This window comes from Gymnoscopelus microlampas (assembly GCF_963454915.1).
Source record: "Gymnoscopelus microlampas genome assembly, chromosome: 1".
Classification (NCBI taxonomy): domain Eukaryota; kingdom Metazoa; phylum Chordata; class Actinopteri; order Myctophiformes; family Myctophidae; genus Gymnoscopelus; species Gymnoscopelus microlampas.
Genome location: NC_139962.1, coordinates 2,965,755 through 2,975,754, shown reverse-complemented (window position 1 = coordinate 2,975,754; position 10,000 = coordinate 2,965,755). Strand labels below are relative to the sequence as shown.

The 10,000-nt window shown below is 42.4% G+C and overlaps 1 protein-coding gene across 1 annotated transcript in view; it reads right to left on the bottom strand.

The window, feature by feature from the left end:
* Nucleotides 1-10,000, bottom strand: part of LOC311048878 (SH3 and multiple ankyrin repeat domains protein 2-like) — a 338,179-nt gene that overhangs the window by 230,855 nt on the left and 97,324 nt on the right. The gene's annotated exons all lie outside the window — the stretch shown is intronic.

Genomic DNA, 10,000 nt, shown 5'->3' with positions numbered 1-10,000 from the left:
GATTTAAATAGGTTTAAATAGGATGAAATCTGAAAAAAAAGAAAAAAAGGCCTAAATCAGTAAATAATGTGGCCTAAGTCACAAAACCCATGTGACTTAGGCCATCAAAAAGGCCTATTTTGGCCTAAGTCACACTAGGGAGATAGATAGGCCATTCTACTAAAAGGGGAGTGAACAGCATGATCCTTTTCAATTAGGAGATGGGCGATTTTACCAGAGGTGGCCAGTGTCATGAGGAGCTGACTTAGGCAAAAATATCATTTTCCTCAAAAAATAACTTAGGCCATTAGTTTAGCAAGGTGACGATGAGTCATTGAAGGTCACAGACCGGTAGAATTCAAAGACACTATTCTATGAGTAAAACATCCCCAATACTTGCACCCGCAAGGATCAAACATAGAAGCTTATAAAGAGTTGTTGCTTTTCATTTGTCATGAAATAATCACTGCAGCATCGGGGGGAAAAGCATTAAAATCAACGGATCGACCAAAAAAAGAAATGATGGATCAAACCGATCGACTATCCACCAATCAATGGACTATGAGCCCACAGTGCTGATCAATAACACATTCAGTTGGATTAAATGACTGTCATTCATGTAAGCTCTACTCCTTTGCACACATTCCACTGTGACGTTGCTGCTATTGATCAGATGATGCATACAGTATCTGTGCTGTTGATTTGAACACCCTTTATGTCTGTGTGTGGGTTTTAATGAAAAGTATTAAAAGGCTCTTCTGACTAAACCGCCTAACTGTTGCATGTTCTGTAAGACTATTCTAGCAATGATATGTAATACTATAACACAAAGAAAATAACAATTATAATACTTGAAATTGTACTGAGAGAGAGAGAGAGAGAGAGAGAGAGAGAGAGAGAGAGAGAGAGAGAGAGAGAGAGAGAGAGAGAGAGAGAGAGAGAGAGAGACACAGACAGACAGACAGACAGACAGACAGACAGACACAGAGAGAGAGAGAGAGAGAGAGAGAGAGAGAGAGAGAGAGAGAGAGAGAGAGAGAGAGAGAGAGATTGAGATGATATACAAATCAAGCGGTCAATAGTTCAGGTAAAGCTACAGAGCAGTGGAGATGTGCAGAATATAGGGGGAGGATTTAGGATCTGGATTGATGTGCTTATACTGTAAGTATAATATCCTTTGGTTTAAATCCTGCCAATACATCAGAGAGGATTCTCAGTCCTGTCACATCCTCATTCTACACATCTATAACGTTCAGCCACATTCTAGCAGTAACTAAGTACATTTACTCAAGTACTGTAGTACTTAAGTACAATTTTCAGATATTTTGACTTTACTTGAGTATTTCCAATTTGCAATACTTTTACTTCTACTCCACTACATCTCAGAGGAAAATATTGTACTTTTACTCCACTACAATTATTTGAAAACTTTAGTTACTTTTCAGATATAAATGATTACATTATAAAACACACATTGACCACTTCAGCCCTATTTCATACCTATAGGCTATTTGAAAATAGCAGATCTACAAGCTCACAGCGCGTCACATCGCAGCGCGTTGTGAGCTTGTAGATCTGCTATTTTCAAACATTTACTTCTACTTTTGGTACTTTAAAGTATATTTTGAAGCCAATACTTTTGTACTTTTACTCAAGTGACATGTTGAAGTAACAGCTTGTAGATCTGCCATTTTCAAATGGCTGAAATGTATATACAGGGCTGAAGTGGTTAATGCATGTCTTGTAACAATAATCATAATCTACAAAAAGTTTTCAAAATATTGTAGTGGAGTAAAAGTACAATATTTGCCTCTGAGATGTAGTGGAGTAAAAGTAAAAGTACTGAAAATCTGGAAATACTCCAGTAAAGTCAAAAATACCTCAAAATTGTACTTAAGTACAGTACTTGAGTAAATGCACTTAGTTACTTTAGAGCAGTGCATTCTACACATCTATAAGGTGTCACCATCGCTGTGAAGCGTCCTGATGCCCACACAGAGCGAGGCTCCCTGTTCTCTCTCATTTAAACCTTTCAGACCGGGAATGCATCTGTGTAACCGCTTCATCCATATTCTATAATTTGGACTATTCAAAAATAGAAGATCTACAAGCTCATAGTAGATCTGCCATTTTTGAAAAATCTTGAAAACACATGCAAATCTTTGAATACATTTTTTTTTTTTTTACGCAACATTTTTTTTAACTCAAATCTTTGCTTCTGGGGGGTCCCTGGAACAACATATTTTGATGGGGATCGGCGGCCAAAAACATAAAATTTTGGGTGGTCCTTGACAATAAAAAGTCTGAGCACCACCGATATAGCAACAATAGTTTTTTTCAGAAAAATTAAGACATTTGACAATTACAAATGTTCGCTTAAAAAAAAAAATATATACATATATTCAAATTCACGATTTTTCAAAAATAGCAGATCTACAAGCTCATACGCTACGAGCTTGTAGATCTGCTATTTTTTTTTAGACCAAAGACAATCTAAAAAATGACAGAGATGCGTTCCTGGTGTTAATGTGTTAAAAGAGATCCATTTAGTCGTCTGCTTTCTCCCACACAGTGTTTTCACAATGAGACTTTCCTCTGAATGGGGGGGGGGGGGGAGTCATGTTAATACGAGCCCCCCCACCCCCCCAAACCCCCTGCTAGAAACAATCTATACATCATCAACTCCCACTCAAGTCTTCTCAACACACAGCATACTGCGTACGGCAAGACGGATATGCAACGCAAAGTAGGCCAACGGTTCCCTTTCTTCATTTAGAGAGGAGGGTAAGAGAATCTTGCAACGCTATAAAAAGATCTTAAAGTACGTAGTTTGGGGGCCCGACTCAGCAGAAAATGCTGCATATCAGAGGAGGGTTCCTGTACTGTTCCTGTAGCTAAAGAAAGAACAGAGGGGGTTTAAAGGAGTAGTTCACCCAAAAAAAACATATTTTCTAATTTACAACTTTTTTTCCCCGCATTCTTAAGCCAATGATTTGATGACCGGCGGTCTCTCCGGTAGGAGACTCAACCCGCCCCGCAGACCCATATATAAATCTATGGCTCAACCCGCCCCATGGGCGGGTTGAGCCCGTGGGGGTTTAGATCTGCTATGTTTTGAATAGGCAAAGAAATCTGAAAATGACAGAGATGCGTTCCCGGTCTGTTACAGCAGAGTTCTGGTTCCACAGTCTAGACCACTACAACTACCCAGGCTTCCTTCTCCATCACACTCAGGATGGTGGAACTCATCCAGACCACAGAACCTACGTCCCCGCCTCCATGCCAACCCATCTGGGAGCCTTATTAAAGGGTCCTGAAGTCCTCTTCACCCCTAGACAGTGGCCTGTCACCTGTATACCCACTACCAGAAGGCCTGGACGTGACCAAACTCTCTCTTTCCCAAGTGTTAAAAATCACACCCTGTGTGAAGAGAGTGGTGCCTTTGATGAGCCCCATATTGATGTTGTCATCAATGTTTGTTTATTGGACATACATACACCCGGACACACAGACAAAGTCAGATATAGGAGTGGTTGGCACCACTCAAAAATCACACCCAGTGTGAAGAGAGTGGTGCCTTTGAAAGTGTAACTGGTTGCATCCTTGTGTTGCAATCAGCAACAATATGTTGTCACGTGACACCATATTGTCAAGTGTCACGTGAAGCATGACCAATCAGCCGTGCTCAAACATACGGACGGACATACGGACGGACGGATGGACGGACGGACGGACGGACATACGGACGGACGGACATACGGACACACGGACAAAGTCAAATGTAGGAGTGGTTGGCACCACTCAAAAAAACTTTAGAAGTAGTGACACTAGCAGATCTACAAGCTCACAGTGAGCTTGTAGATCGGCTATTTTCACAAGTTTGGGTCCCGGGAGGACATCAAAATGTCTCTTTTGGGTCACGACTCACGACCAAAACAGTTTGTGAACCACTGGGTTAATTAAGGCATATTTCCTGTGAGGTTAGGGTTAGGTTAAGGCATATACAATCACGCCCACCTGGGCGAAACACCAAAGAAAGAGGGATTCCCTGGAGAAGTGACAGAGGGTCTGGTAGAGACTGAAATATGAAGGGAAAGAATGACTTGTATCAACATCCTCACTGCTAACACCAATAACCACTGCCTTTTACTAAACCAGTGGCGCCTTGATGAGCTGTGTACAGTATGCTGCCACCCTGCCAGCTGTTGTGCTGTGGGCACAGGGATGTAGAGACATCAGCCGTGGTGAAACATCTGGAACAGCTGGCTCAACACCCACAGGTTGTTGTTTTGTCTCAGGGACAACACACACAGATGAGCTGCTACTAACTAACTCTGCTGCAATTACCCTTAATTGTGTGCCGTCATTTTATTCTCAATGAAGACAAGAACTTTCATAGCCAGTCTTACACTAGGACTGCTATAAAGTTGTCTATTCTGCGCCGTACGTTCACGGTTGACGTTCATCAGCTTGCAGAGTGTTTGAATTTTTTAGCTTTGGAGCGCGTTTTCAGCTGGGAAGACATGTTTTGGTTTAAAGGCCACGATGCGTACTCCACTAGGACGGCCAGAGAAAGGCTGGGTTTGGCTCGGTCCAGACTACAATATGATGTCATTCAGAGGTTAAATACTCAGAGGTTAAATACTCAAAAGTGTACTTAAGTACAGTACTTGAGTACATGTACTTAGTTACTTTACACCACTGGGCGGCACCCACATTAGATTGGGCTGTTTGGTGCCTCCGAGATTTTGTGACTATTGACTACCCAAATAGGGATCAATTAGCCTGGTAAACCCTCCCTCTGGAAATCTTATTTCCATTTGATTCCAGGAGTGAGTCTGGCATGATCGCCCATTCTGCAATATTGGCTGTGGGCTGGAGTTGGGCGGGAGTAATACCGTTGACTGACAACCCCTTCAGCCAATGATCGTTGTTCCCCTTCAGCCAATCAGCAGTTCATTTTTACCACCTCCAGACTATATGACGTCAACTCGGACTGCGAAGAATCTGGGTGTGACCCTGGACGATCAACTGTCGTTCTCGGCAAACATCGCATCAGTGACACGGTCCTGCAGATTCCTCCTCTACAACATCAGGAGGATTCGCCCCTTCCTCACGGAGAAGGCAGCCCAGGTGCTCATCCAGGCTCTTGTCATCTCCCGCCTGGACTACTGCAACTCCCTCCTGGCTGGTGCTCCGGCATCTGCCATCAGAACTCTGGAGCTTGTTCAGAAAGCTGCAGCTCGTCTGGTGTTCAACCGCCCCAAGTTCTCCCACACAACTATCCTTCTCCGTTCTCTACACTGGCTCCCCGTAGCAGCTCGGATCCAGTTTAAAACCCTGGTGCTAGCCTATAGGGCAGTGAAAGGAACAGCTCCTTCCTACCTCCAGGCTATGGTCGATGCCTACACCCCTGCCCGACCACTTCGGTCTGCCACCTCGGGGCGACTGATTGCCTCGTCACTCAAGGGTCCCTCTGGTCGATCGACACGGTCACAACTTTTTTCTGTTCTGGCCCCACAGTGGTGGAATGAACTTCCCACTGATGTCAGGACAGAGTCACTGCCCATCTTTCGCCGCAGGCTGAAAACCCACCTCTTCGGGAAACACTACCCTTCCTCTTTGTCTGGCTTACTTGTTGTTAACTAGTTGTACGAACTCTTGTTTTATTGTTGTACTGTTTTATTGGATCTTGTTTAGTCGATACACTTTTTGTATTAGCTCGTGCTCATTTGATTTTGCTATTTTGTCTCATCTGTTTAAGAAAGTAGGTAGCTGATATATAGCACTTTTACCTTGGCGCTAGGTATACTCTTGGTTGCTTGTTTTTGCAGGAAATACACTTAAGACTTCTGGTGATTAGTAGTTTCGTTCCCTACCTATGTTGAATGCACTTATTGTAAGTCGCTTTGGATAAAAGCGTCTGCTAAATGACTGTAATGTAATGTAAAATAGGTTACCTTATTCGGATACATGCGTGTCACTTCCCGCCCCTGCCGGTTCTCTAATTTAAAAAAAGAAATAGGCTCTGTCATGATTAATTGACCACATATATTTAGTTAAACAACTAAATTCTATCCAAACGATATCATAAAAGTAAATTCCGTGCCTCAAAAAAGAAGTTTCAGAGCGTTTTAAAACCAAAAGTAAAAAGTGTAACTGGCCGCAGAAAACAATGGCGGATCGTTCCATTTTTGTCGGCTGCACTCGGTCCCATTCGGGCTCACTCAAACTCGCCACCTGATTGGCCAACTGTCGCTGTCAATCACGGAACGATGAGCGACGACGCTGATAGGCTCGGTTAGTTGGTAATGCGCTAGAAACCCCCACAATGGGCGTTCAGGCCAGACTCACTCCTGGAATCAAATGGAAATGAGATTTCCGGAGGGAGGGTTTACCAGGCTAGGGATCAATACCATTTTCAGGTTTCTGATCCGGTTGGAGCAGAAATGACTTTACGTCATCAGGCGGGCCGGAACCAACGACCGGAACCGCCGGCGCCGTGTATCTCCAACATGATTCCCCTAGTTCAGTGGTTCTCAACCAGTGGTCCGGGGACCACTATATATATATATACACAAACCATCATCTCTCCCCACATGAGACTGATTTGTATGCTGTGTTTATTGGAGACGAGAAAGAGATTGGAACAGGAAGATTAGGATTATCACCATCAGAGGATAAGAGGATGATGATCTGACACTGAGCGGGTCAGAGAACATGTTCTGTATCACACAACATCAAAACAATTATTTATTACATTGTACGTCTTTCAGATGATATCACATGCATCTATAGGTTTTGATTGAATACTTCATAAATGTAAACAGTATGTGTTACAGTCAGACATTAAAGGAAGAATGACTCATTTTACACCCCATGAAGCCTTGAATTCATGAAGATTGTTTTTGTTGCATTCCTGAGCCAATAATTTGATGACGGTCTCCTACTGACCGATGACCCGATTATCATATTATTGGCTTAGGAATACAACACAAAGTTTCAAGGCTTCATAGGGCGTGTAATTGCTAGAAAATACGATTTTTTATTGGGTGAACTACTCCTTTAAGGCCAAAAGGTGCATGGTCTATGATCTCTCTACACTTCTAATCAGCACTGATTCAGTTCCCATTCCGTTTGTGTTTATTTCACACAGCAAATTAACTCTGAGAGTTCTGAGAGTCCAACACATTACGTTATAGACAGCTTATAAGTTAATAGATTTGTTGCAGGCAAGTGGTATGGAGACATGATGTGAAAAGGATTAAACTGTTGATATTAGGACATTTTAATTGAGGATGGCTTCAATACCAAATTATATATTATTAGGCCGATTATCATAGTTATTACAGTTTTTCTCGATTGCTAAAGCACAATTTCTAGATCTCTGAGCACAATGACCAGTTGCCTAAACACATTTAATAAATCAGGCCTCCAGTTGGCTTAACTATAAACACATTTCACCTCAATCTCCGATTTCACAAAACTCTGAACACATTGGCATTTGCCAAAACACACGTTGCAGAACTCTAAACACATTTGCACTTAGTCTAAACACTTTCGCACTTGCTAAAACACACGTTGCACAACAATATGAACACATTCTCATTCACTGAACTCATTTTGCTCACATGATGCAAAATGGTAGACTCAGTCATCAAAAGTTGAACACAACGAAGGCACAGGTGTCATTGCTTAAACACGGTGACTCAAAATTGAAGACACCTGCCACTGATGTGACAACACCTATATAGGCCAGAGCTTTCTTCCCCCGCTGCCTAGCGAGGGAAAACATAGCCTGCGATGTCGACGAGGTCCTGTGGCCTGACCCCGCCCGACGACGTGATGCACAGGCCCCCGCACAGGCCCCCGCACAAACCCCATGATTGCAGTCGTGTGACCTTGCACAATATACAGTACCTCTTTACAAGAATACAAGAATTTTTGACATGTTTTATTTTGTACTGTATTTCCCCATTAGTTGTCATCAATAAATGGGATTCAATTCCCCCAAAAAGAATCTGTGACTTACTATTGATTACTATACAGATGTGATTACTATACAGATGATGGGATATATAGAACATCACACCCTGAACATTGTGTTTTCAATTTTTATTGAAGTGTGTGATTGATACCCAATAGTGTTTACATTTTTGCAAGCTGCGAGGACGATTTTGTTGTCAAAGTTTTGGTTTGGCCATAGGAGCAACAGTTTTGTGGTGAAAGTTTGGGTTTTGGAGTGAGAGTTTGGTTTTGCAAAGAGAATGCGAGTTTTTGTGGAGCTAGCTTGAGAAAAGTGTTTTGTGTTTAGAGTTTAGTGAAAACGGAGGGCAGTTTCCAGAAATGTGTTCTGACATTCGAGAAAAACTGTAATGAGTTGGGAGGGAGAGAGAGAGAGAGAGAGAGAGAGAGAGAGAGAGAGAGAGAGAGAGAGAGAGAGAGAGAGAGAGAGAGAGAGAGAGAGAGAGGGGTAAATGATTGTCCTAGCAGCACAAGGATGTACGCTGCAGACCAAAGTTCTACAAAGCAAATCAGTTTGTTTTCTAAGTCATTAGGCGGTGGACCCACTGGGCCCACTGGGCCAGAACATAATCAATATGGCTAATTATAAGAACTGGAACTCTCGAACTATACATGATATAGTGTATATATATATAGTGTAACTACATAATAACGTAGATCTAAAAGTTGATGAATAAAGTTGCGTGTGGTAAAACTGCACACTGATAGAACTCATAGTGTGTCTAATGAAATGTTCTACATGGTGCAGACAGAACAGATCAGCTGATCGTTTGGTGCAGCCACACCACCGCGGAGGTTTTGGGTTCGAATCCACCGCGGTGCGTCCGGCTTTGTCGAGTGTCTATATCAGTGGTTCTAACCAAATGGACCCTTATTAGATCTTTAACTCTTGAGAGTGTAAAATGAAACCAAATGGACCCTTATTAGATCTTTAACTCTTGAGAGTGTAAAATGAAACCAAATGGACCCTTATAGATCTTTAACTCTAGAGAGTGTAAAATGAAACCAAATGGACCCTTATAGATCTTTAACTCTAGAGAGTGTAAAATGAAACCAAATGGACCCTTATGGATCTTTAACTCTAGAGAGTGTAAAATGAAACCAAATGGACCCTTACGGGTCCATTTGGTTTCATTTTACACTCTCTAGAGTTTAATTATTATTGTTAAACATCTGCATTACTTAAAGAATAGTTATTTTGATCAACGTTTGCCTGTTATCTCTCCTATGGTACCAACATTAATGGATGGAATTGTGGACAAAATCTTATCCAACGATAACAAAATATTCTAAGTCTTGGGTCAAAGAGTCTAAATGTCATCAAACGGTGATGAATCTGTGGCTCAAATACCCAATAAATAATGGACCTGGATATGAAAAGGGTTGAAAAACACGGCTCTATACGAACACAATTGGCCCGTGTTTGTGTTCGGGGGAGGGATAAGCCGAGCGAGGAGGAGGAGAAGGAGGAGGAGGGTGATAATAGTCACTGCAGTAGGACGAAGGATCTACGTCCTCCTGGTGGGGGCTCCTCACTGGTATGGGGAGTCAGTAGGATACAACAGCAGTCATCTCTCAAGAACAGATCCATCGCTATACGCTTGAATCTGTCGGTAGCCGCGTTGACAACCCGCGCGCATTGCCTACAAGTGGGCGTGCCATCAGATCAGGAAGCAGGCCCAATCAAATGTAGTGGGCGGGATTTACGTGTGTGCCGTGATAAATAACAAACAAGATTTATTTGGCTATTTTTTAAATCAAATCGTGAAAATGTGTCCAAATCTCTGAAAATATACATTTTATAAACTCAAATCTTTGCATCTGGGGGGTCCCCGGAACAAGATATTTTGAGATGTGGGGGTCCGCAGACAAATACATATCATTTTGGGTGGTCCTTGAGATGAAAAAAAAATAAAAAATCTTGCTTAGAGCCACGAATATCCTAGGGCCGGCCCTGCGGGGCAAGTTCTGGCCCCACGCACCGCCTATTGCCTCC